The 26,675-nt window shown below is 39.2% G+C and overlaps 1 long non-coding RNA gene across 1 annotated transcript in view; it reads right to left on the bottom strand.

The window, feature by feature from the left end:
* LOC131482549 (uncharacterized) overlaps positions 1 to 26,675 on the bottom strand; it is a 49,450-nt gene that overhangs the window by 5,709 nt on the left and 17,066 nt on the right. Inside the window, exon 2 of the long non-coding RNA XR_009247097.1 lies at positions 2,155 to 2,320. This is a non-coding gene — a long non-coding RNA (uncharacterized LOC131482549). The remainder of the gene's footprint in view (positions 1 to 2,154; positions 2,321 to 26,675) is intronic.

Below are 26,675 nucleotides of genomic sequence, written 5' to 3'. Positions count from 1 at the left end.
CAGAGAGAATGGGCAGATATTGTGCCACAGCAGCTGGCTGCCATTTGGAATGCCTACATCACTTATTTACTTGCCTGGTTTAAGCCCTGTCTCCAATGTCCTCATAGCTTCCTGCTGATGTGCACCTGGCAGGCATCATCTGATGTCTCAAATAGTTGGGATCCTAAAACCCAAGTGGAAGACGCAAATGCAGTTTCTGGTTTTTGGCTTCAGCCAGGTCCAGGCTAAGCTGTTGTGGGAGTTTAGGAAATTAACCAATAGATGGAAAATTTCTCTCATTATCATTCAGTTTTCCAAATAACAATAACAACAACAATACTTTAAAAATGAATGTCAGAGGCATAATTGTAGTCATTCAGTTATCAAATCATTTCTTTATTACAGTAGCATTCCAACTTTAACCCTAATCTATATTTACAATGTACATGCTATTTTTGCTACACACAAAAACTACTGCCAGCAAAAACGGATTTTAAGGAAGATTTGCTGAGCCCTCCTTTTCTGAAACAGTGTCTGTTCTCATTTTAAGGGAGATTCACTGAGTCCATTATCAGGAAATAGTCACAGTTCTAAGTTTTTTTTAACATCTAAACTGCACCCTAATCTTTAAAATTACTTCCCATAAATCTCTTTCATATTATATGATATTGGACAGACATTCTAGGCAGTGTGTGATCCTTTTTCATCATTTTTTAAGAAATAAAATAAACGACATCTATTTATTTATCCTGGGAGAGATACACTTCATCCCTCTTGCTCCATATGAAAAATGAGCTCTTAGTAACAGACAGATGAACAGAAACCAGGCAAATTTAATTTCAGGCAAATGTAAAGAAATTTGCATAGCTGTGCTGAAATAATAACCCCAAAGACATTACAGTAGTACTGACAGAGTGTTTTCAACCTCATTTTTTTTTTCCAACAGCAAGGTGGATGATCAGTTTCCTGGCTGAGACACGCTACATGTCAATTGCTTTAACAGATGGACTTCCGAAAACAAAGAACTTGTCTCTGATTATCAGGAATTTTCTATCGAACTAAGCTATGCTCCCAATCTTGTGAAGACGCGCTAGTGATTGTCTTTTGACCATGCAAGCTCCTTTCACCAAAGCCACACATTCAGAAAGATTCTTGCTATTTTTTCTCCTGCTTCTTCCTGACTCAAGAGAATCCCGAATGAGTCTCCTGTGGCAGTGAGTATGAACACATGTCACTTCATCCTCATAAACGCCAGGGTCAAATTGATGTGAAATTGCTGCAGGGCTGTATCATTGAAATGTTAAGAAAAAACACATGTAAGAAAAACATGCATGTGGAAGGCTCTGAAAATTTTGTAAATAAATTGTTTGCAAGGTATCAGGCCTTTTTAATCTTTTGTTTTTTTGTTTTCGTAAGGCCTTAATATTTTAGAGAAAAGCGATATGATAGATATATAAGTATATATCCAACAAGACATACAAGACATACACCCACACGAGTGTCAATATGTGCATGTACCATCACTTGATATGTGTGAACCATTTCCATGTGAATGCAGCAAGGAAGCTTTTCTGCCCTCTCGCCTCTTGGTTAAGAACTAGCTCACTTCCCATGCTGTCTCTCCGGAGCTCTTGCCCAGAGTGAACCAAGAAACTGAACATAGCGACCCAGCAATATCCCCCAAGCAGTCATGCAAGTAATATGGATCATAGGAAAAATGTCTTTAAAATTTCTCCCTTTTCACTGCTATATAATGATAGTGTCATAAGTTCTTTTATGATAAAGAAAAAACTCAGTCTATACTTAGTATTTGAGAGAGAGACAGAATATTTAAATAGTCTATTTTTTAGGTTTCAACAAACTTTTATAGCCAGACCTGAAGTTATACACCGACTCTATGTTTGAAATGCTTTCCCTAATATAGCTTAGAACAAATGACTTCCAGATGAGAGCCAAAACTCAAAAATAGTGCCTAGAATTCAGAGCTGTTCAGTTGGATTATGAAATTTGTAGGCTAAGACAAGAGGAAGATCCAACGTCTGCAAAAAGCATAAATCTTCCATCTCTTTACTCCTTTGAGAATGCTCATCATAGAAACTGGAATTTGTGTCAATTCCTAAAATAGCCAAATAGTCCACTTCTTTTAGAAACCTCAGTAACTAAGAAGAAATGCACCTTTCTTCGTGTGACACAGCATAAAGTTCAAAATGAAAGTTTGGAGCTAAACTCATGAGCTGGACCAGCTGGGGGCTGATTGGAGTGATCCCGGGCCTTTCTTCTGTTAGCCCAGGCCTTTCAGTTTTAGGTTTGGTTCTTGTATTACCAGATGCATGTTCTCAGTCTGCCATGGGAAGGAGAAATATAGAAAGAGCACATATGTTTTATTCTTTCACAGAATGTTCTTTTTCAAGAGCAGATGATAGTACAGAATACATGATAACTTCAGATTCAGTTTTTGGTGAGAAACCCATCCCAATTTAAGCTCAGTGAATTTATGAGCTAGTTTATCAATAGAGGAAGTGTGTAATATAGAAGTTAAAAAATAGGAATTTTGGTTTCAGGAAGATCAGGATCTGAAATACAACTTCAAATACCTCCCAACAAGTAACAAGCTATCTGAGCCCCAATTTTCTTCTTTGTCAAATGGCAATAATGCCTGGTTTTCAAGGATGTTGGGAGGGTCAGGAATAATGAATACAAAATTAACAATACAGCTTTTAACACATGATAGGTAGTCGCTGTAAGATGTTTTCTTATTGCTAATATTAATGGAAAAAATGCAACCACATGCCTGTGCTCATATTTACACAGCTCTCTTCCAGAATCTACGTTCAAGGGTATCAAAGATTCATACAGAATTTCTGTGAGTTATCTGCATTTTGCTTCTGTGAAGTAGCCTTGTCTTGTCTTTTTTTGTTGTTGTTGTTGAGAATGAATTGGAATTTGGTAGTCACAATTATTAAGTAAATGGGAATTAACCAACTACTGGGACACGAATCAGCAAAGTCATGCCTACCATTTTGGTCTTTAGTACATTTTCATATACAGTATTTTTTGACAAAACTTGTCATATTTTGTATATAAAGAAATAGCAATACATTTCAATAAATATGAACATATGCTTTGGAATTGTGTTGCAATAAAGATAGACATTCTAGGAAGTAGAACTTTGATATATCTGCTCCTCTTCTTCATTCCTTTTTCTTTTCTTCTTCCCTGCTCTTGTCACTGGATGTCCCAATTCTATCCATCCTGGAAGTTCTACTTCAGAGCTTAGCTGTTCCTTGAAGACTTTTGGAGTAATTCCTTCTGCTTTTATAGCTGTCCTGATAATAGAGCTGTACATTTGAAAGTAGTTATTACTAAGCAAGCATGAATGTCTCATACATGCAGTTACAGAAACCTTGGAATCACTTTTATCTTCATCTTTAATCGCAACTCATTTAAAAAACACATCTGCTGTTATGTTTAGTCTAGTCCCTCCCCCACCCCCTTAATTCAGGATCTTCCGATACTCCCCACTCCTTAACTGACTTATCTAAATTTCTGCATGGATCCTCCTGCTCATTCCTGAAGCTAAGCAATATCTGTCCACTCTGTCTCCAGGATGCTCTTTCAAAGCGTGAATCTCATAATATCCCCAGCCTTGTACATTTTTCCCTTCTGTATGCTTGGTGAAGTGCCCTGTCTGGGGCAGAAGGCACATTCCTTCATGAAAAGGCATAGTTAGTCTTTACATGCTCACCCTCGTAAACTTGCAGCTCAGCACCGCTACTTGGCAACTGTGTATTTGTCTCCATTTCAATCTGTTGCTCTCACAAGATACCCGAGGTTGGTTGCTTGATAATGGGAGAAACTACCTCAGCTCACAGTTTTGGAGGTTCAAGAGCTTGGCACCAGCACCTGCTTGACTCTGGCCACTGCCCACAATGGTGGGCAGACAAACAGAAGAGATCACAAGGAGAAACAGAAGCAAGAAGACTCACTCTTTGTGTAGCAACCTACTCTTGATGGACAGAATCCACTCCTACCAGACCTGATCCCCTCCAAGACAGCATTAATCCATTCACAGAGTGAAAGCTCATGACCTAATTACCTTTCAGAAGAACCCAGTATTACTATGCTGAGGACCATGGCTCCAGCACATAAACTTCTAGGGGTGAATGATATCCAAATCATAGCAGCAAAGTAGGCAGTTAGCTGATGCTTTTAACTTCAACTTCACATTTCTTTTTTTATATATAAATTTTTTAAATAATCTTACTTAGTTGATCAGGGTACAAAGGGTCAAGGGCTACAGGAAAGTGGGTTATACCATTGTTTCCACACTAATATCATCATTTTTGCCCTGTAGCTGGGGTGAGGGGAAAAACAGAGGGAAAAGCCCTACCCAACCTCCCACCCATCCCAGGACCCCGATGTGAGGCATGCTTCAAGGGCCCTGCTCAAGCAGTTTTGATAGTTCAACAGTTCTGAATTGCTGCCAGTCTCGCCATTCCAAGCGCGACGAAATCTATTCAGAATTCACTGCCTTACAGAGTCTCTTCATGGTTGGGGTTCTGAGATCAGCAGTTCAGTTGGAGGGATCTCCAAAGAAACTTCATCTGAGGTGATCCCAGACCTGATTCTTGTGTGTGCTTGCCAGTACAGGGTCCGGCACAGTCCATCGCCCCAGTCAGCTTATGCACATGCTGGTCGTTTCAGTTGCTGCATCAGTTCTGTTTCCAGCCCTGTCTTCCACGTGAACTGATAGGTGTTGTAGTCCAGCCCAATCCTGCTCACTTCATACTCAGCCCTCACGCAAACCAGTGGTAGCTACAGCCTAGTCGGGGAGACTCACCATAACTCCCACCAGGCCTGCCCCCTACCCTGGTTCCCAAGCATACCAGTATGTATCCAGGCTTGTTCAGTCTGTCCCACATCCTATTTAGTTCTCGCTCATGTCAATGGGCATTGAAGCCTAGTTCAACCCAACCACCCAACTATCCAGCCCACACACATACTAGCGGGTCCCTTTCTGTCTAGCCACCCCTGCCCCTATGCTGGTTTTGGTGCTCTCCAGTGGGAGTGGTAACCCAAGAGGGAGGTGCCCACTATTTCCCTACTAGGCCACTCCCACTCCCAGATAATGCTCTCTCCAGGTGGTTCTGGAGTTTAACTTGACAGAATTAACCCAACCTGGCTTTTCCCTGATCTAGCTCACATGAGGCTCACAGGTGTTATAGCCCTGCCTGGTCTGGTCTAACTGTTCCGACTGCCGCAAGCAAAAATTAAACTGGGTGAGGGTTGGTTGGACTTTGCCGCAATGTCACATTTCTAATCAGAAGACTGTGGGAGGGATTTGGTACAGCACTGAGTATCCAGCAGCAAGCAGAGGATCTCCCACATACAGATCATGTGGTGAGCAGTCACCTTCCTTATGCACGATATGATCTGCTGTGACAACTCTACGTCTCTTACTTCTCCCCACACATCAAAAGTCCACTTGGCCCCTTTGGCTCAGAAGACATTGTTACTATTGCAGGAAAACTCTACATCTTTTTCTTGTTTTGTTAATAATAATAATAACAACAGGATGAGCAGGTAACAACAATTTCAGACATGCAAAAAATAATTTCATTTATTATAATTAAAACCAGTTTTCCAAATGGAGCCGCATTCTCCAGTTGGTAAAGCTTTCTATCAATCAAAATCTGCCTCACTTTTATTGAATTCTTTGAGACTGACACTAAGTTCTGAGCCACTCACCTAATACCAGGCTTCTAGAAGGGACAGCTGTTCACTGATGGTTATCAGTCCCTGATTGTACTGTTGATAATGGACCTGCTTGTGCCTACCCTTTAGTCATCCATCAACAGCACTGTTAACTCACTGGCATTCTCATGCCTCTCATGGCTCAAGTGTTAGTTCTGAGACTTCCTCTGTGCATCATTCTGAAATTCTAAAACAGTCTGACATTGTTGCTTAAGTTTCCTTGGTGGTGATTTCTTCTCTGGGGTCCTACAGTCTCCCTCAGTGTAACCTTGCCCATGCATGGACACCGGGTCCTTTGCAGAGGTCTATCTCCCCTTTGCTGTCTCAGACTTAACCATCACTTTCCGCATGAGTAAAAGTAGATCAATGTCCCTTCTGAGGAACACACATTGAATCCTCCTCAACTTCCTCTAGTCTGCCATCCTTAAGGCTTTCATAAAGCTTCAATTCTTTAGTGTCTATTCAGTTTACACTCAGTTATTTTTTCTCTTTCCGTACTCATGCCTGTAACAAACTTTCCAATAAAAAAGTGAAAGCAGCAGCCTAACTTCTCTAATTGGGAATAGTAACGTGATAATAAACAATACTAAAAGAAAAAAAATAACTCTTACATTTCAAAATATTACCACAGTGCAGTAGTAAAAATAGCTAACATTTATTGGGTAAGTTCGACAGATTCATCCTCACACAATTTATAGTCTAGATCAGTCAGGGTCCCAGCAGGAAACAGATGGTGCACTCAAAGAAGCAGGCTTTGAGTGAGGCTTAATAAAGGGAATATTTGCAAATGTGTGGGCAGAGTGTAGATAAACTGCAAGAGCTAATGCAGCCCCCCGGGGCTAGCAAGAAGATGGGGAGAGTTAGCATCCCTAGGCCCAAAGGGACAAAGAAAAGGGGTCTTACCTGGAATCCACAATTACAGGTATCCATCATCTTGAGGGAGACATGGAGAGCAGATGTTCAGCCTAGCCACTAAACACCAGCATTTCGTATTGGAGTATCCGGGTTTTATACCTGGCCTTGGCTTCTGATTTCAACTTCCTGCTAATGTAGACCCTGGAAGGTTGATAATAGCTCAAATAATTGGGTTCCGCTCATGTATGTTGAGGGCCTGGGTTGAATTCCAAGCTCCTGGAAGATCCGTAATTGTAGTGCATGCGGGTCAGTGTTGAGCTGCAAAGAACAAAATCAGAAAAAATATAGAGAAGCTCCACAGGGCCAAATAGCAGACATAAGACGTGGATCCTCTAGAGGGAACTCCTAACATTCTTCAAAGTTCAGCTTTGCCTCAGACAGCGTGGGCTCCCGGAACAAAAACAGCATGGACTGGATGACTAGAGCAGTGTGGGTTTTTTTCTTCGCACTTGTGGAGGCTGGAAGTATCAGCAGCCCCGAATCCAGAGAAAAGTTCTCTCCTCTGCGGGTAGCCTGTCACCAACCTGCTGTAGGCTTTCAAGCTGTTCCTTCTTAGGAGATCACTAATCCCTTTGTGAGCATCCTACTCTCATGATTTTCTTTAAGCCAAAATGCTCACACTGGAAGTGAAGAGTTCCAACACAGCAATTTTTATTGGCCGCACACAGACTTGAATCAGTTGACAACAAACACAGATAGTGCTTCCTCTGTAAAGACAAGAAGTTCCTCCCTTTTTTAAACTTCTTGCTGCAATAGTTGTGTATATATATTCCTGACCATAGTGCATGAAAACCCTGTATTATATTCCAAGTGTAATATCTTTTTCCCGCCACTAGATTTAGAATGTAAGAATCTGGGCCTGGCACGATAGCCTAGTGGTTAACTTCCTCGTCTCGAATGCACCAGGATCCCATAGGGCTGCCGGTTCTAATCCCGGCAGCTCCACTTCCCATCCAGCTCCATGCTTGTGGCCTGGGAAAGCAGTCGAGGACGGCCCAAAGCCTTGGGACCCTGCACCCGTGTGGGAGACCCGGAGGAGGCTCCTGGCCTCAGATTGGCTCAGTTCCAACCGTTGTGGCCGCTTGGGGAGTGATCCATCAGACGGAAGATCTTTCTCTCTGCCTCTCCTCTCTGTATTTCCGCCTTTCCAATAAAAAATAAATAAATCTTTAAAAAATATATAATATAAGACTCAAAAAGGAAAAATTAATTTTTTCCCTCTGTGCTCTTTTTTTCTGTCACCAGTAACAAAATATGAAATAGAAAATGCAGATTTCTGGCTGAATGAGCACATAAATGAATGAATGACTTTCCTCCATTGCTCAGCATTAAATTCCCTACAGGACAGTCCATTCATTATAAATGAACCAAACCCTGATGCTTTCTTTCTTTTCCTAATGGAAATATATGTTCTTTGGCCTGGCTATGTGGCTTGGCAGGTAGACCTCTGCTTAGAATACCAGCATTCCGTAAGGACACTGGTCCACGTCCAGGCTACTTTACTTTCATTCCAGCTCCCTGCCAAGGGCCTGGAGAAAGCAGTGGAAGATGAACCAAGCAGCTGGGCCAAGAGCCAGGAGTTGAAAGAAGCTCCTGGCTCTTGGCATCAGCCTAGCCGAATCCCGCATCCTGGCCATTTGGCCCTCTAGGGGGTGAACCAGCAAATGGAAGACTCTCTCTCTCCCTTTTTCTCTCTGTTTCTCCCCTTCCTCTTTCTCTTTTCCTTTCTATCTGTAATTCTGACTTTCAAGATAAATCCTTAAATATATATGTCTGTGCGTGTTGTTTAACCGTGACATTCTGCAGGGAAGACGTCAGCAGTTGTCAAATACAAACTGACTTGCTGTGATCTTGTGAATTTTAGGCACAGCAAGAAGCAGAAGGGGAAGTTTTTGACAGGGTGATGAAATACATACTGTCTATACTTGAAGCCAAGCATATCTCTGAATCTCCCTAACTTGTCACTATAGAGCTTACATCCAAGGATGATGAATTTAACATGAATTAATTCATTAATTCATTAATTCATTGACATGAATTTAACATGAATTCAGCACAAAACTCATACACACAATTTTGTCTAGAAATACAGTGCAACTTACTGGATTTTTCTTTTGACAAGATAAATGTTTCTGCTTTTGAGCCAAGAGAATATACATACAGAAGCTGTGATTAACGTTTAATTATTTACCTCACGATGAAGTACAATACAGCTGTGCTGCCTGTGTCAGAAGAATAGCAGACTTCCCTGGCAAAACTGGGGCTCTGACACGGAGCTGCAAACACATGAAATATGGGTACAGTTTTTTCACAAACCCAGAGCGGTTCACCCAGTTAGATCACCTGTTCCAATTTACTGTGTGGCCTTTGTATGCCAAGCAGAAACAGCTAGGAACCTAGAGACTGTGTTATATTTTACAAATGCAAATAAACTCCCTAATCTAAGCATCTTTTTTTTTCCTGGTATCATGATTATCCTGCAAATGTTTTGCTCTCATCATTATCCTACAAATGCTTTGCTCACACAGTCACAAAATTATTTTTAGATCTTTAATACTAAAATTGAATTGAAATTCTGAACAAGGCATAGGAAATGCTGAAAACCTTAGGCTATAGTTATTAAACATTTGTAAACTAAATATTGCTTCAAATGTATTATAGAAGATACTTCTCCAAAATTAACCAGATTATTTGGGAAATGTAACCATGTAGTTTATAAAAGTATATTATTTTGTAAGTCTACTGAAGAGCCAGAAGGATTAGTCTTTATGAAACTTGAGACAAAAGAACAAGTCACAAAAGCTCTTGAGGTATGTTCAGGTGTTTAAAGTCCTCGCCTTGAACACCCCGGGATCCCATATGGGTGCCGGTTCTAATCCCGGCTGCTCCACTTCCCATCCAGCTCCCTGCTTGTGGCCTGGGAGGGCAGTCAAGGACGGTCCAAAGCTTTGGGACACTGCACCCGCGTGGGAGACCTGGAAGAGGTTCCTGGTTCCCGGCATTGGTTCGGCGCGCACCGACCCGTTGCGGCTCACTTGGGGAGTGAAACATCAGATGGAAGATCTTCCTCTCTGTCTCTCCTTCTCTCTGTATATCTGACTTTGTAATAAACTGAATAAATCTTTAAAAAAAAAAGAATAAGGAAAAAAGAAGCAAGTTATATGATAGTAAAACTAATTTGCAATGATTTCTGATTTTGAACAACCTATTGGGAGAAGTCTCAAGAGAACCTGGCCTATTTCCTGAAAGGTGAGAGATAACTCCTTTCCAGCTCTAAGTAGCTCATGAGCATTTATTTGATATTAATGCAAGGTGTAATCCAAGTAAAACAGAATTAGTAATAGCATTTTTATAGAGAAAAAAAAGTAAAGAAGAAAGGCTAAGTGGAAAAGGAAGACAAGGTCTACACCAAGTTCAACCTAGACCTAAGCAACATGAGAGTAGGTAAAGTGAAACTTCAAAGACCACATGTAAAAGCTCTGGTGCAAAATCTACGGAATCGCAAAAGCAAAGAGAAAACAAATAGCCATGAGTTGAAATATCCACCTGGAAACCAGAACAGGGGAGATGAAGAGAAGTTGCTCTGAAGTTGCAGAATGCTAAACTCTAACATGAGAAGCAAAAGACAATGGCCCAAAGTCAGCATTGAGCTGTGGTTATGCAACAAGGTGGAGGAATCCACCATGGTGGGAGGGTTTGGGGAGGGGTGGGAGAACCCAAGTATCTATGTAACTGTGTCACATAATACAATGTAATTAATGAAGTTAAATAATAAAAAAAAAAAAATGAAACAAACAAAAAAAAAAAGAATAAGCTCCACAAGTTTCCAGAGACCATGCAGGTATAACTTTAAGATAAATTTCAGTTACATTTCATAATTTCCTACTTGTAAATATCTTCACTGAGTTTCTTTTTTCTCTACATTTAGAAGCAAAAAGGAAACAAGAAAAAAAAAAACAGATACAAAAGGAGGAAGCTCTACCACCAAGAGTACAATCAGAACAGTATATGTTGTAAATATTATTATCAGCCATCCAAATATTGTAACAAAAATAACTTTTAAAGGCCACAGAGCCTTATATAGTTGCAAAGGATATAATTTCTGGGATTGTGACTATTGATTAGTTCAATAAAATTGATCTAGTTTATTTATATGTATTCAACAGATAATTACCAGAAAAATTTATTCTAAAAACATAAACAATCTGCTTTTATGTCATTTATCTCTGTAAGTTCATTTTCCACGTTGTTTCTCTAAAGAGTTTTGCTATAATATGATATATTTTTAGGGATGAAATATTTTGTTGGCAAAAGAACCATAATATTTTAAATAGTATATTTACATTAATATTTTAATAATTTGTATTACAAATCTAACACAAATACATATGATATTTTGATAAATAATTAGTAAACATACAAAGTAGCATATTAGTGAGAATGGATATCTTAGTAACAAAGATGAAATTTCTTAAATAAGTTCATGTATTGATGAATATATATATTAGTTAATTAATGGCAGAATAAGATATTCTAATTCTATTTATATATATTAGCAGCTAACATCTTTGCCTTGCACATGCCGGAATCACATATGGGCACTGGTTCCTATCCCGGCAGCCCCTCTTCCTATCTAACTCACTGCTTGTACCCTGAGAAAGCAGCAGAGGACGGCCCAAAGCCGTGGAACCCTGCACCCTGGTGGGAGACCCAGAGGAGTCTCTGGGCTTCTGGCTTCGGGACAGCACAGTTCTGGCCGTCACGGCCACTTGGGGATCTCAGACAGAATATCGTCCTCTCTAACTCTTCTCCTCTCTGACTGTTCTCCTCTCTGTATATATGACTTTTTAATAAAAATTAAATGAATCTTTAAAATATATACAGTAAGCACTTAATAACCTTTTCAAATAAATACTTGAGAATGGAAGCTTTTTCTTTTCCCACGGTGATGGTATTCAGCTATTTAAGCCTCCAAATTTCATACAAACAGTACACTTTAAAAATAATCAAGTATCAACCTGGTTAAGTTCTTCCAATACATTGCCAGAAATACATTGGAAAGCACTTATCTGGCAAAGGATTTATTGTCAGTTTCATCATTAGAAGCTTTCACGTCTAACACAGAGCATTCAGAATCGTCTGTTTGATAAATGCCTATGTTAGAGCAATACACCACAGCAGTACACCTTGCAAGGACAAGAGAAGAATTGCCTTGGGCAGTGGGAGAATGGTCAAGGGGAAGGAAGAGGTAGGATCTCGGAACCAGGACGACATTTCCACCCATAGATCAATGGTAGGACAAATACAAATGAAATCTGAGGATTGGAAATCAATTTTCTTAGAACACATTTGGAGGTCTTCACAGGGCCCCCAAGGAGAGTCATTCTCTAAATCCTAGTCTGTTGCCCTGCACTGCTTTCTATTACATTAGGTGACACAACCCTTCCTGTTTATTATTGAGCTATGCATAGCAATAGCCCAAACCCTGATCATGCAAAATGGATCTGCATATATTAATCTTAAAAACATTTTACCATCTACTTCAGCATTCAGCTACCCTCCTCTGTAACGGCAGTAACATATATGCATGTAAACCATAAATCTGAATAATGTGACCCACATGGCCCTTTCAAATCTGAATTTTCATCTTGATTTTATTCTTAGCAATCCAAAATAAGCAATATCTCTTTTAGTTACTGTAATAGTCCCACCTAATGTGCCGCTTTTACTCAACTGCAATCATGTCTTTGCTCATGTGTCTTTTTTAAGCCTGAAATGTCTCACTGTTTATCATTGTCCTGTCCAAATGTAGTAACCTTCTTAGAGCTCTGCTTCCATAAAAGTTCCTCTTCCTGCTTCACGCCCAACTATCTCTAAATTCTCATTAACATATGTCTGCTGCCTGAATGTAAATTTCTGAACTCTATATGGTGGGGAAGAGGAATTAATAAAACTGGTTAAAATGTCTTACCTCACAATTCATTTTCAGCATTGTACTGGAAACCCTAAAACAAAAAGGAAACATAAAAGCTATGCAGATTGAGAAAGAGGAAATGAAACTCTCTTTGTACACAAGTGACAAGTGTTTATGTAAAAAAAAATAATAATAATCAGCAAAGGACTCCTGGAACTATACGTGAATACAAGATTAAAGGGTACGGGCCCAGTGTGATGTTCCAGTGGCTAAAGTCCTCGCCTTGAATGCGTCAGGATCCAATATGGGCACCGGTTCTAATCCCGGCAGCTCCACTTCTCATTCAGCTCCCTGTTTGTGGCCTGGGAAAGCAGTTGAGGACGGCCCCAAACCTTGGGACCCTGCACACACTTGGGAGAGCTGGAGGAAGTTCCTGGCTTAGGATCGGCACAGCACCAGCCATTGCAGTCAAGATGGAAGATCTTCCTCTCTGTCTCTCCTCTCTGTATACCTGACTTTGCAATAAAAATAACTACTGGACTCAGAGCCCTGGCTAAAAGAGGACGGAGGACGGAACAGGTCAATCAACCACCTCAGCTAAACGTTGGGCAGCGAAATACTGGGCAAACGAAGACTCCATGATGGACTGTGACAATCAGTGGCTTCTTCAATGACCTAATCGAGCTGGGAAAAATGTGACTGGCAGCAATCCATAACTGGAAGACTTTTAAGACCACTTGAGCAAGTATCTCAGCATGCCCCACATCTGGGACCTTGGGCGGGTGGGAGACTGGGTGGGGATTCTCCCTCAATATCCCCCTTCACCTCAGATACATAAACAATATAATAAAAATATATATTAAAAATAAATAAATAAATAAATAAATCTTTAAAAAAAGATTAAAGGATACAAGTTAATATTTTTTCATGTGGAGATGTGAAAACCTATAAGAGCTAACACAACTTTAAAAGGGAGTGAGGTTGGAAAAAAATGACTTCAAGAATTATTAACAAAGGTAGATACATTTTCAAGATAAGTTTCTCCAAACATTACTTTACTCAAATCCTTTACTAAAGCAAAAACAAAACAAAGGTAGTCTTTTCAAAAATTGGTATTTGATGGGCCCGGCGGCGTGGCCTAGCGGCTAAAGTCCTCAGCTTGAATGCGCCCTGATCCCATATGGGCTCCGGTTCTAATCCCGGCAGCTCCACTTCCCATCCAGCTCCCTGCTTGTGGCCTGGGAAAGCAGTCGAGGACGGCCCAATGCCTTGGGACACTGCACCTGCGTGGGAGACCCAGAAGAGGTACCTGGTTCCCGGCTTCGGATCTGCGCAGCATGGGCCCGTTGCGGCTCACTTGGGGAGTGAAACATCAGACAGAAGATCTTCCTCTCTGTCTCTCCTCCTCTCTGTATAGCTGACTTTGTAATAAAATAAATAAATCTTTAAAAAAAATGGTATTTGAGTAACTGTATATCCATACACAAAAACAAAATGAATCTAGATGCCTACTTCATAGCCTTTACAGCTTCACAGTAAATGCAAAATGATCCATGAACTTAAATATAATGCACGAAACTACAAAACTCCACACACATAACAAGAGAAATCCTAGACATTCATGGCTATGGTGTTGACTTTTTAGATAAAGCATCAAAGATATGATACAAAAAATTAAATTAAGTTTTATTAAAATCAAAAATTTGTTCCTGTGAAAGATAATGCCAAGGGAATTGGAAACAATGTACAAATTATTCTAAATGTTTGCAAAAGACATGTCTGATAAAGCTCTGTTATCTGAAATAAAGAGCAAGTCCTTCCAAGTCAACAATAAGAAAATGAAAATCCTGATTTAAAAATAGGTCAAAGACTTGATTAGATACCTCATCTGAGATACGATGGTAGCTACTAAGAACAAGAAAAAATGCTCTACAATACATAACATTAGAGTGAAATTTTTAAGAAAAATGTATTAATACAAATGGAACACATTTTTTGCATTTCATAGGTACAGTTTCAAGATGAGCACACATCCCTCACTGCCTTACTCCCCTTGCATTTTCCCATCTTGTCATCAGTTTTTGAAAGACACAGCTTTAATCCATTCTATAGTCCAAGGCTTAACTCACTAGTGCCCTTCGTATTTAACAAGAACAGGTAGGAAGACCACGAGTAGAACTATAAGCTGAAAACAACAGTCATATACCAAAGCGATCATTTCATTTCCATGCAAATTCCCATATTATATACCACTTTCTGCATATTAGAAAAAACATAAAATATCTGTCTTTTTGAGACTGGCTTATTTCACTAAGCATAATGGTTTACAAATGCATCCATTTTATTACAAAACACAATTTTTTTTCTTTTCTTAAAGATTTGTTTATTTTTATTGGAAAGGCAGATACACAGAGTAGAGGAGAAACAGAGAGGAAGATCTTCCATCCTTTGATTCACTCCCCAAGTGGTCACAACAGCCAGAACTGGACCAATTAGAAGCCAGGAGCTAGGAGCTTCTTCCGGATCTCCCACATGGGTGCAGGATCTTGAGATTTTAAGCTGTCCTCGACTGCTTTCCCAGGCCACAAACAGGGAGCTGGATGGGAAGCGGGACTACAGGGACAGAAACCGGTGCCCATTTGGGATCCCAGCATGTGTAAGGCGAGGACTTTAGGCACTTGACTACTGTGCCAGGCCCGGAATTTTATTCTTTTTATGGCTGAGTAGTATTCAACAGGATGTATATAAAGATATAGATATGGATGTGGATAGATATAAATACAGATATAGATATAGATTTTATTTATTCAGCCATCAGTTAGTTGCTAGACTCAATCTGGGTGGATTCCAGATCTTAGCTTTAATGAATAAGCATGAGATTTTCAAGTAACTCTCTTATATGCTGGTTTCATTGTGTTTAGGAAAATTCCTAGTTGTAGAATGGATGGGTTACATGGCAGATCTACCTTCAGATTTTTTTGAGGACTCGCCATACTGTTTTCCATAACGATTGGGCTGATTTACAGATTCAGATTCAGTTTTTCCACATCCCACATCTTCATCAACATTTACTGCTGGTTTTGTTTTGTTTGAATGATGGCCACTCTAACTAGGTGAGGTTATAAATTCATAAACAATTCATAAATGAATTGTTGTTTTTTGTTGTTGGATTTCTGGAGCTCTTTATGGATCTTAATTCTCTCCTACTGTTATTTGCCTCTTCACTTAGGGATGGTTTCTTTTGAAGTGCAGAAGCTTCTTGGCTTAATGTAATCCAATTTGTCTATTTTTTTTTTTTTTGCTTTAATTGCCTGTGATCCAGGCACCTTTTCAAAATGTCTTGGCCTACCCTTATGTCTTGCAGACTTTCCCCAAGCTTTTGCTCTTGTAATTTGATTGTGTCTCGTTGCAGAGTTGTATCATGGATCTATTTAAATTTGCTTTTATGCAAGATTATGGTCTGGGTCTTGTTTCATATTTCAGCAAATTTAGATCCCATTTTTCCAGCACCATTTGTTGTAAAGACTGTTCTTTCCTTAGGGGTTGATTTCAGGTCATTTGTCAAAGACTAGTTGACTGTCAGTACATAGATTCATTTTTGGGGTTTTTATTCTGTTTCATTGATTCATGTCTGTTTCATGCCTATTTTTGTGCTAGTATCAGGCTATTTTGATTATACCTGCCCTGTAGTATGTCCTCAAGTCTGGTATTGTGATGCCTCCAGCTAACACATAATATTGGAAATCATAAGAGAGTTTGCTAAAATTTCAGGATATCAAATCAACACACAAAATTCAATAGCCTTTGTATACACAAAAATGACGTAACTTAGAAAAAATTTTTAAGACCAATTTCATTCAGATTAGCTATAAAAAATAAATACTTTGGAATAAATTTAACTAAGAAGGTGAAAGATCTGTACAATAAAATTACAATATATTAAGGAAAAGTTAGAAAAAGACACAAAAATTAAAAATCTTCCATGTTCACAAATTGGAAAAATTAATATCATCAAAATGTCCATACTAACAAAACCAATTTACGACCTAATGTTCAACCTACCAATGACACTCTTCTCAGACATGGACAAAAAACAATGTTAAAATTCATATGCAAACACAATAGATTCCAAATAGTTGAAGTAATATTTAACAACAAAACAAAGTCAGAGACTTCAAAGCTTAAATGTTAAAGTGCCACGGTACACGCATGGCAATGATCAAAATTCAGTCTACTGATAATATCCAGCACTGGCACAGCTCAGTGTAAGGAGGCTCTCAGTCACGTCACAGAAATGAAAAACCATACAATCACACTGGAATATGGTTTGACAGATTCTTCTAAAACTAAGCATATTCTTTACATAAAAGTGAGCAATCGCAATACTTATTATCTATTCACTGGAATTAAAATCTAAGTGCACACCAAAAACCTATGTATGAGTGTTTTTAACAGTTTTATTCATCATTGCAAAAACTCAGAAGCAAGAAAAATATCCTTCCATGGGAAAATGGATTACTAAACTGTGAAATCTCTACACAATGGAATATTACACTGTGCTTAAGATAAATGAGCTATGAAGCCATAAAAGGACATGTAAGTTTAAGAAAGCAATCCGAAAAGGCTCCATATTGTATAAGTCTGATCATTTGATAGTCTAGACAAGGTAAAACCATGATGAGGGTATGAATATGAAGGATGAATACTGCAGCACAGAGCAAAGACAATGAAACCATTCTGCATGACACTGAAATGATGGGTCCATGGCACTATGCACTTACACAGACACTTAGAACATACAGCCCCAAGTGTAATTCTATCAAGTGCAACAAATGTACTCGTCTGGTGGGGAGCATCAATAGTGCAGTGGGTAAAGTAAGTTTGAGAGCTGAATCTACCAGTATATGAGAAATACCTGTATTTTCCATTTAGTTTTGTTGTCAACCTAAAATTTCTCTAAAATGATGCTTTTCTTAAAATTCAGCTGTATTTCCAAATATATACTGTTTGTTATTTGTTTTTCTTGTAGAAGTGTTAGTTCTTTTTTGCTTAATAGTAACTTAGGAACAGTGCTGTATTTCTGAATATTTCACACTAACTAGATAGTAGCCTCAAATAAGAGATATATGTTATTGATTGGCTACACCCAGACTCATCAAACAAGAAATAGTTTTCTTTCAAATTGTTTTGGGTCATCTACATGCCTTTGCTTAAAGAGAAAACATCTTTCAAATGTTCGGTTATCAAAGAACCAATTACATCTTGAAAAGAAACTGTGAAAACGAGTTAGTTAATTATATATCTGCCGCATGTTTTGTGTATAGAACAGAATTTTATCAGTGGTTATGAATTATCATTACTTTATTTATTCCCCTTCTAAATAGCCCATGCATCTACATAACAACAGTAAAGTTAACATAAATAAGTACTGAAAATAAAGTGTACTATATAACAGGATTCACAATTAATAAAATCCATTTACCTTTTTTTAAACCTCAGGAACACCTTGGGTCACTAGTCCTGGTGAGAGAATACACACTTTATTGTTTCATATACACTGTTGTATTAACAAGTTGACAAATGACCAGAGATTGAATTTAAAACACAAAAACCTCAACTTTGACATTGCTAATTCTTTATGTTCTATTTTCACAGAAACTAATGCCTTCATGTTAAGTGAATAGACTGTCTAAGGGACTAGTGTTGTGCTTAGTGACATCAGCATTCCATATGGATGCCAGTTCATATCTGAGCTGCTCCACTGCCCATTCAGCTAATGACCTGGAAACAGCAGCGCCCCCTGCCACAATGTGGGAGGCCAGGATGGAGCTGCTGGCATCTGGCTTCTGACTTCAGCCTGGCTCAAAACTGATTGCCATATGGAAAGTGAGCTAGTAGATGGAAGATCTCTCTCTCTCTAACTCTGATATTCACATAAACAGACAAATCTTTAAATCAAAAGGAAAGAAGAAAGAAGGGAACGAGAGAGGGTCTCATCGGTACTCTAGCATGATACCGCCATTGCCTTAATTAACAAAAACTATTTTGGAATGTCTCTAAAAGCTACTCGAAAGTAGTTGAGTGTGCTGAGAGTACACAGATGTAAACTTCTCACTTAGGATGCAACAGATCATGTTTATTAAAATATTTATATTCTAAAAACAAATTGGTGGCTGAACTTCATGCACGTGCACATGTAGACCTTACAAGTGTACAGGAATAAGGAGAAGCTCTGCAATTGATTGAGCTCCTTACACAATGTGCTGCTTCTTTACACTGAGCACATCCTCATGTCAACCAGGCTCCTTATGGCACTGTGCACCTGTGGCATTAGAGACATTCCAGAAAGAACGATGTACTCACCAGAGGGGCATTGTCATGCTATACCTACACACAGCTGACCATAAAGCTTCTATACCCAAGTCAGCTCTTTCTGACTGGCACTTTTAAAGGATTTTTAGGAAAAAAATTATTCATTTTTTATTTTTATTTTGAATTTTGAATTTTATGGTACAATTCTATAGAGTCTGGGATTCCTGCCGCCCAAACTCCCACTCCCCAACTGATTCTCCCTATATGGTTACAATAGTGCAGTCCTTCATAAGGAGTTAAAATTCCATCTGTCTGTTTTTTAAGTGTGCCCCGACAATGCTGGTACAGACAATGTCAGACAGTCCAACATCCCATTGTTTAGATATGTAAAATGGTATCATTGGGAGTCGATCTTTGGTTTGGAAGTAGGGATGTATTTTGCATTGTATCTTCACATCTGAATATGGTAGTCTCTATTACTCCATCACTATACATTCCCCTAAATGAGAAGCCATGAAATAAGGTCAACAATAGGTATTCATTTATACACTTAGATTGAAAAGGTAGCACAACAGAGAAGCAGAGAAGGCATCTAACATTGGTTCATTCTCCAGCTGACCACAATAGTCAGACCCCACTGGCCATGATCCAGACCTCCAGCCTGACCTCCCACCTGGGTGACAGGGCCCCAAGTATTCAGACTATCTTCTGCTGCCTTTCAGATCCATGAATATTCTGGAAACTGGGTCAAAAATGGAGCATCCAGGACTTGAACTGACATTCAGATATGAGATTCTGGCACCAGAAGTAGCAGCTTAACATAGTGTCACAATGCCAACCCTCTGTCTGTACTATTATTATCTGCTTATACATTTGAATTATTCATTAAAACAGACTCATAAGAAACATAAAGGAAGGTTTATTGAATTTTTTGCTTCTAACATCACACATAAAGCCTAGCATAAAGATATTCAGAATGTCTTGCTGCAATTCACCCTGTTGCAGATTTATTGAGACCTGGAAAGTTTTGACCTAAACAATGTCAAAATCATAACATTTCCATGTATGGTTCCAAGCCTAATGTGAAAAATCATGCTTGGGAAATATGAGCATGCCTGTCATGCATATAGCACTCCCCAACACATCAATGACCTCCAGCATGCTCCAAGAAAGAGTAAGTTATTTATAGTAAGCTGTGAAGAGTTACAAGGGAAAAAATGGAGTTGCTTTATACCCAACCCAAGAAAAAGAGAAAAAGTATACATCCTCTGGAATTTGGCGAAAATAATATTAGAAATCTTACATGTACATATAACTATAAAACAGATGGTACATCATCACTAGCACATACATGACTAAAGAGGAAAACATGACACCATACTGCACTGCTACAGATGGTAGGGTAAGGGCACATATACGTTTTTCCCCAAGAGTTAAGTGAAATCTTGCAAGACATTTGACATTTGTTTAGGAATGACCAATATGTTTCTATAAGCCCTAACTCACGACACAGTGCTTCAAGAACACTTTACTTCTAACATCAGATATGTGCGGACCTTTGCACATTAAGCAATTCTCCATTTTTCTGGATACTAGGTGGATATTCTACAATTCTAACTCTATGTACCTATCCACCTGGAGTTAGTGTCAAGATCCCACAGGTAAGGTAATCATTATCAAAAGACAAGGGACTTCAGAGATCCGAAGGGTTTAAGGAGTTGTGTATCAGAAAATGAACCCAAAGTTCAAGCATTAACTTTTTACTATCTTAGAGGACATTAAAAAGTAGAAGTAAAGACGCAACGTGACATATGCAGTAGTCCAGAAGAGACCAAGCACATTTTAGAAACATTTGGTTAGAGCTCCTTATCAAGGAGTCTCAGAAAATGCATGAAGACAAGAGATCAGGAGGTCCTCAAAGCTGAATCCAACTTAAATGTGTTCACCAAGCAAGAGTAGGTTCTTCATTTGCTTCCAGACTTGACTAATGGGATTGCTAACAACCACTGTAAGAATGCACTATAGATTTTCCAATCTGAAGTAAATCATAAACTGGAGTTGAAGTTTCAGAATTTAAATTATGATGTGAAATTGACAGCCACTTACTAGGATATCATTGTTGATTCAGAAACTAATTGTAAGACTCATTTCTCTTTTTTAATCTCAGAGTTATTAGAAAAATCTATGGAACCACAATTTTATCCATAGGCAGGAAGTTCCTTGTCTATACATAGGAGTTAAATGGTTCATGAAGAAAAGTATTTACTTTTATCACTATATTGAAGTCATTATATTCCATATGCTTATTAGAATTTTGTGATTGTTTCACTACTCTATGCATGAATAAATTAAGTCCTAATTAAAGACTTCTGGCATTGTCAATGTGGAAATCACTGAAGCCAGATTGTAATGTAATGAAGTCAAAAATTCCTACAAAATTGGCACCTTTACCAGGATGGCTACAAACTTTGCAACCAATAAGAAAATCATACTTTGAGAGAGCCAAAATTATTTGAACTCACTTCATTAATTAAGAAGGAAACATCTCAAAGCATGCAGTGTAGAAAACATGGGCACATTATCAATTATTCTTCTAAAAAACACTTTAATGTTAGATTTTTAAATTAAGAATTGATACAGCGAGGTGAATAAAAGGAAAAAATATGAAATGAAACCATCTGCTAATGGTTGTTATTAAGAAAAGCTGAACAAATTGAGATAAAATTAAGGGAATAAGAAGCAAAATGGAAACTATTAGTTTGTTGAAATAAAAAACAAAATAGAAGAGAATAAATCTCGAGAAAAAGTGATATGTCAATTATTTTGCTATATTTTATCCCATCATTGTGTTTCTGTTTTGATTAAAATTTGCTTCTTTGTAGTGCTATATTCTCTGGCACCCATTTCCTTTCTGCTTGTTCTAGAATTTTTTTAATTTATTATTTGAAGAGCAGAGTTACAGAGAGAGGAGAGAAAGAGAGAGAATCTTTAATGTGTTGATTCATTCCCCAAATAGCTGCAATGACCAAGCCTGAGCCAGGCCAAAGGCAGGAGACCAAGCCCTTGAGCATCTTCTGCTACTTTGCCAGGAACATTCGCAAGCAGCTGGACTAGAAGTGGAGCAGCAGGACTCAAACAGGTGCCCATATCGGATGCTGGAATTGCTGGCAGAGGCTTAGCCTACTATGCCATAATGCCTGCCCACCCTAACAGTCCATTTCCTTTCTTTTTTTTTTTAAGATTTATTATTATTATTGGAAAGCCTGATATACAGAGAGGAGGAGAGACAGAGAAGAAGATCTTCCGTCCAATGTTTCACTCCCCAAGTGAGCCGCAACGGGCCGATGCACGCCAATCCGAAGCTGGGAACCAGGAGCCTCTTCCGGGTCTCTCATGCAGGTGCAGTGTCCCAATGCATTGGGCCGTCCTCGACTGCTTTCCCAGGCCACAAGCAGGGAGCTGGATGGGAAGTGGAGCTGCCAGGATTAGAACCAGCGTCCATATGGGATCCCGGCGTGTTCAATGCGAGGACCTTAGCCGCTAGGCCACTCCGCCGGGCCCCCCATTTACATCTTAAAGATTCATTTGCCTGTTCTCTCAATGTGACCCCCTTTTTTCCTCTGTGCTGGTTAACTAATATTCATCCAAACATTTGTTGCAGAATTTATCATATAACAAGAGCAAAAATATTCATATTGAAGTATTCCCTATTTTGCCTATACCCTCTCCTGTTCTCATTTCCTAAGAATGAAATATCTCATAGGATTAGGTCTGGGACTACAACCTATAGTACAGACTTGAAGTAGAGACTGGCTTCTCAAGGAAAGACTGAATGTATAGGACCTGGTTGTAGGTCCCAGGATCCTTCCTCAGTTGGGAATTTCAAAAGTGGCTTTGGGAAACGAGGCTGTAATCACAAGTGCTTGGTGAAATGACAAGATCAGAATAGCAGTTTGGATGGAAAAGCGGAGCAGAATCTGAACAGTTGCCATTGAAGAGCAGCTCTGGGTTTCAGCAAAGACAGGTTTATGTTTGGTGGGCCAAGAAATGGCTTTGGAGCAACTGTACGAGCTTTGAAAGAACACAGGACCTGAGAAAGGAAAATAGGTGTTGGGAAATGTAATTGGGTATGAAGCCTTTTCTACTAATGTTCCTAGCAAAGTGAAAAGTGGCAGTTTCTATCCTTACATAAAAATCCTTATTACCTGCCCTCTTCTATGGTTTAACAAAAAACGCCAGATGGCTGATAGAGAGTGTGATACGATAGGGCAACCACACTCATGCCAACACATGAAACAAGCCCGATAATGATGCACCGCCTTGGTCCTGTTCTCAGCCAGCTACTGCTTTTAAGCAGCAGCAGGAATCCAGTTCTGTGTCATAGGAAACCTGAGAGAGAAGGATCTCTCTCTTCCTAACTAAAAATGTAAGCCTAGGAAAGAAAAAGAAAAAAACCTCATTCCTCCTTTTTTTCCCCCTCGTTATTTCTGCCTTGAAATGAAATTGGTGGTTGTGCATGAAGCAAGCAACCAATCATTGAAGACGAAAGCCAAGAAAATTTTAGAGATTTAAGCACTGTCTTGTTTGAGCACTCAGACCCTGCCTGTGAGCATTCCTTTAGTGTTCTCTGTGGTGTGAGAAGGTAAGCTGCTATTGATTTCACACTGTACTTGGGTGTGCTATTATTTGTCACTGAATGCATTCTCAGCTAATCAAGTAATGATCTGATATTTGATTATTAGACTGTACTTTTAGGAATGGATGGAACACAGCTTCAAGCCAGAACTGCCAGTAACCCATTAACATAATTATTACAATGCATCATAATTAATCATGTTCACTTCTGTATTCCCCCAAGTTATGAGATCCTCAAGAAAAGAATCAATTGCAGTCTAAAATGCACCTATCTCCAATCTTATCACAAGCACACGGCACACTATGGACGCACACTAAGTACTGTTCGAGTGAACGGATAAAATTGAGGTTAGCCCCAGGACAGAGTAATAAAAAGGCTATCAATGAACAGGCAAGCAGATTTTCCAAAGCCAATTCAGAAATTCTTACATTCAGTCAATACCATCTGTCATTTGAGAAATATGAATCTTGAAATAATTTTAATTTTTCTAAGTCCATCTTCCTGCATTCTGTCCGCACACAAACTAATCCCCATTTAGAGTTTCTTCAGTGACAATTCAACCCATAGGAAAAGTAAGCCTGGCTTATATCATGCATTCTACATTCAGGATTGTATATTTTTCTTATGTGACAGGATGCTTGAATCAAAATACTGATTTGCACATTCTGCATAAATTTACATATTATCTTCAAGCATCTTTAACTCCAAGACCGATTACTTAATTAGTGCAACCTACTGCAATTGTATTTCAACCCAATATTCACAGCATGACACAGAGTATATTTTTGAACCAAATAATCAAAAATGCAGACACTGGAAGATAAATAACTAGTGAAAGAAAGAATCTGAAAACACTGGACTCCCAATATGACTTCAAATTTACCATCAATATTGGAAGTCTTAAACTCAGAAATACATATCAGAACTGTTGAAGATCTTAATGTCATCAGCATCTGTCCTGGTATAATAAGAGAGCTAGTTTGGCTAGACAGTGGTACAAGTTGCACGCATACTTCGTTTCACAAGTGATTCTGCCAAGCATTATGGAAGAATTGGATTTTCTCTCCATATTACTACTGTAATTGCATCTGTTATCTCAGTCTACAGTAATATTTACTTTCTGCAAACTATTACTCTTGCAGTTCCTATTACAAAATTTAACACTTAATTATTTTATAAGTATTTTTGCTCCCTAATTTGATTGCTATCTCTACCAATGCCTGGATATTGTCTGTGCTTCTATGGTCCCTATTAGTTCCTGCAGTGTCCCATAAATGTTTCAACTGGAAAAACACTACAGGCTTGTCAAGAATAAAACATTTAGGGCCCAGCGCAATAGCATAGTGTTTAAAGTCCTCGCCTTGCACGTGCCCTGATCCCATATGGGCGCCAGTTCTAATCCCGGCAGCCCTGCTTCCCATACAGCTCTCTGCTCATGGCCTGGGAAAGCAGTCGAGGACGGCCCAAAGCCTTGGGGCCCTGCCCCCATGCGTGGGAGACCCAGAAGAGCTCCTGGCTCCTGGCTCTGGATCGGTGCAGCACCAGCCGTTGCGCTCACTTGGGGAGTGAACCATCGGATAGAAGATCTTCCTCTCTGTCTCTCCTCCTCTCTGTATATCTGCCTTTCCAATAAATATAAATCTTAAAAAAAAGGATAAAACATTTAAAAGAGGACATATCTTCATAGAGAAAATTTAATCTTATTCAAAATGACTTAGAATACTGGCGTGCTAAGGGACAAGACCGTGGTACCCAGACCCATGGAAAATCCTCTGTAGAAGTAGGCCAATATTGGAAAACCCTGAAGAGAAGAACTCCAGAGCTCAAGGGAATAAAGGGAATGATTAAAACCTGTGAAAGAATTATAAGGTACAGCCAGAAATTATGAAAAAATATAAATAGGTATTCTATAACTGAAGCATTTATCTAAAATTAGGTACTTCAACATATTCAATAACAGAAAACAAAATTAACAAATTAAAGACAAACTAAATATTGCCAAATTGAAATATCAAGCGAAAAAATGGATAAATGCACACAGCACACCCGGAACAAGGGAAAATACAAAATATATGAAGTTCGAGTACAGGAAGAAGCTGAAGAAAGGATTAGAGTAAAAAAAATTATTGTGGAAATAAAACTAAAGAGTTTTTACAAAAAACACCTAAAAGACATAAACCCACAGAATCACAGACTTAGCAAATTCCAAGTAGGCTAAATACAAAGAAAGCCATGACCAGGCTCATCTTTGTACATATCTAAACTATTACGTATCTAAGTCAAAGAGAAAAGACCTTAAAACCGACAACAATATTCCAAAGTCAATTATACGACAGATTAACTTCAGCAGTAATCAACAACTCAAGAATAAAATTGTCTTCAAAGATAGGAAAATGGGGTGACAGCTAAGTGTTAAGAGAAATAACTGCGAATCTATTTACTAAGCTGATCAATGAATTTTCTCAGAAGAAATTAAAGGGGGCCAGGCATTTGATACAGCAGTTCATTGGCTCTTCTGGAAGCCCCTGTCTTGGATTACAGTGCCTGGTTGCAGTCCAGCTGCTGCACTCCCCAGCTCTCTGCAAATGCACACCCTGGGGAGAGAGCAGTAAGCACTCAAGTCCTGGGACACCGCCTCTCGTGTGGAGGACTGATGGAGTTCCAGTCTCCTGGCTTTGGCCTGGCCCAGCCCTGTAGGTTGCAGGTATTTGAGGAGTGAATCAGGGAAGAGAAGTTCTCTCTCAATTTGTCTCACTGTCTCTTGCGATTTCTCTTCCAAATAAGTAAAAGTAAATAAAATGCTTCAAAATAAATCCTTTTATATAAATGATAAAAGAGGTCTCTGTTGTGGCAGAGCAGTTTTAAGGCACTTCTTGTGGGGCTGGCTCCTAGATTACAGAGTCAGTTTCAGTCCCACTGCTCTGTTTCTGATCAGGCTTCTTGCTCTTATGCCTGGCACAGCCACAGAAGGGGATCCAAGTGCTTGGGCCCCTGCCGCCAGTGTGGGACACCAAGATGGGGTCTGGACATTCAGAAAATGGGCCGGTGGATGGGAGAGATCTCTGCCCCTCAACTCCCCGCACACCACTCTGCCAGTCAAATAAATAAATCTACTTAACATACTGGCAAGCATGGGAACCAGGGCGGGGTATGGAATGGTAGGAG

This window comes from Ochotona princeps, chromosome 18 (genome assembly GCF_030435755.1).
Source record: "Ochotona princeps isolate mOchPri1 chromosome 18, mOchPri1.hap1, whole genome shotgun sequence".
Lineage (NCBI taxonomy): Eukaryota > Metazoa > Chordata > Mammalia > Lagomorpha > Ochotonidae > Ochotona > Ochotona princeps.
Note: the sequence above shows the minus strand (reverse complement) of the source record. Positions and strands in the feature narration are given on the sequence as shown.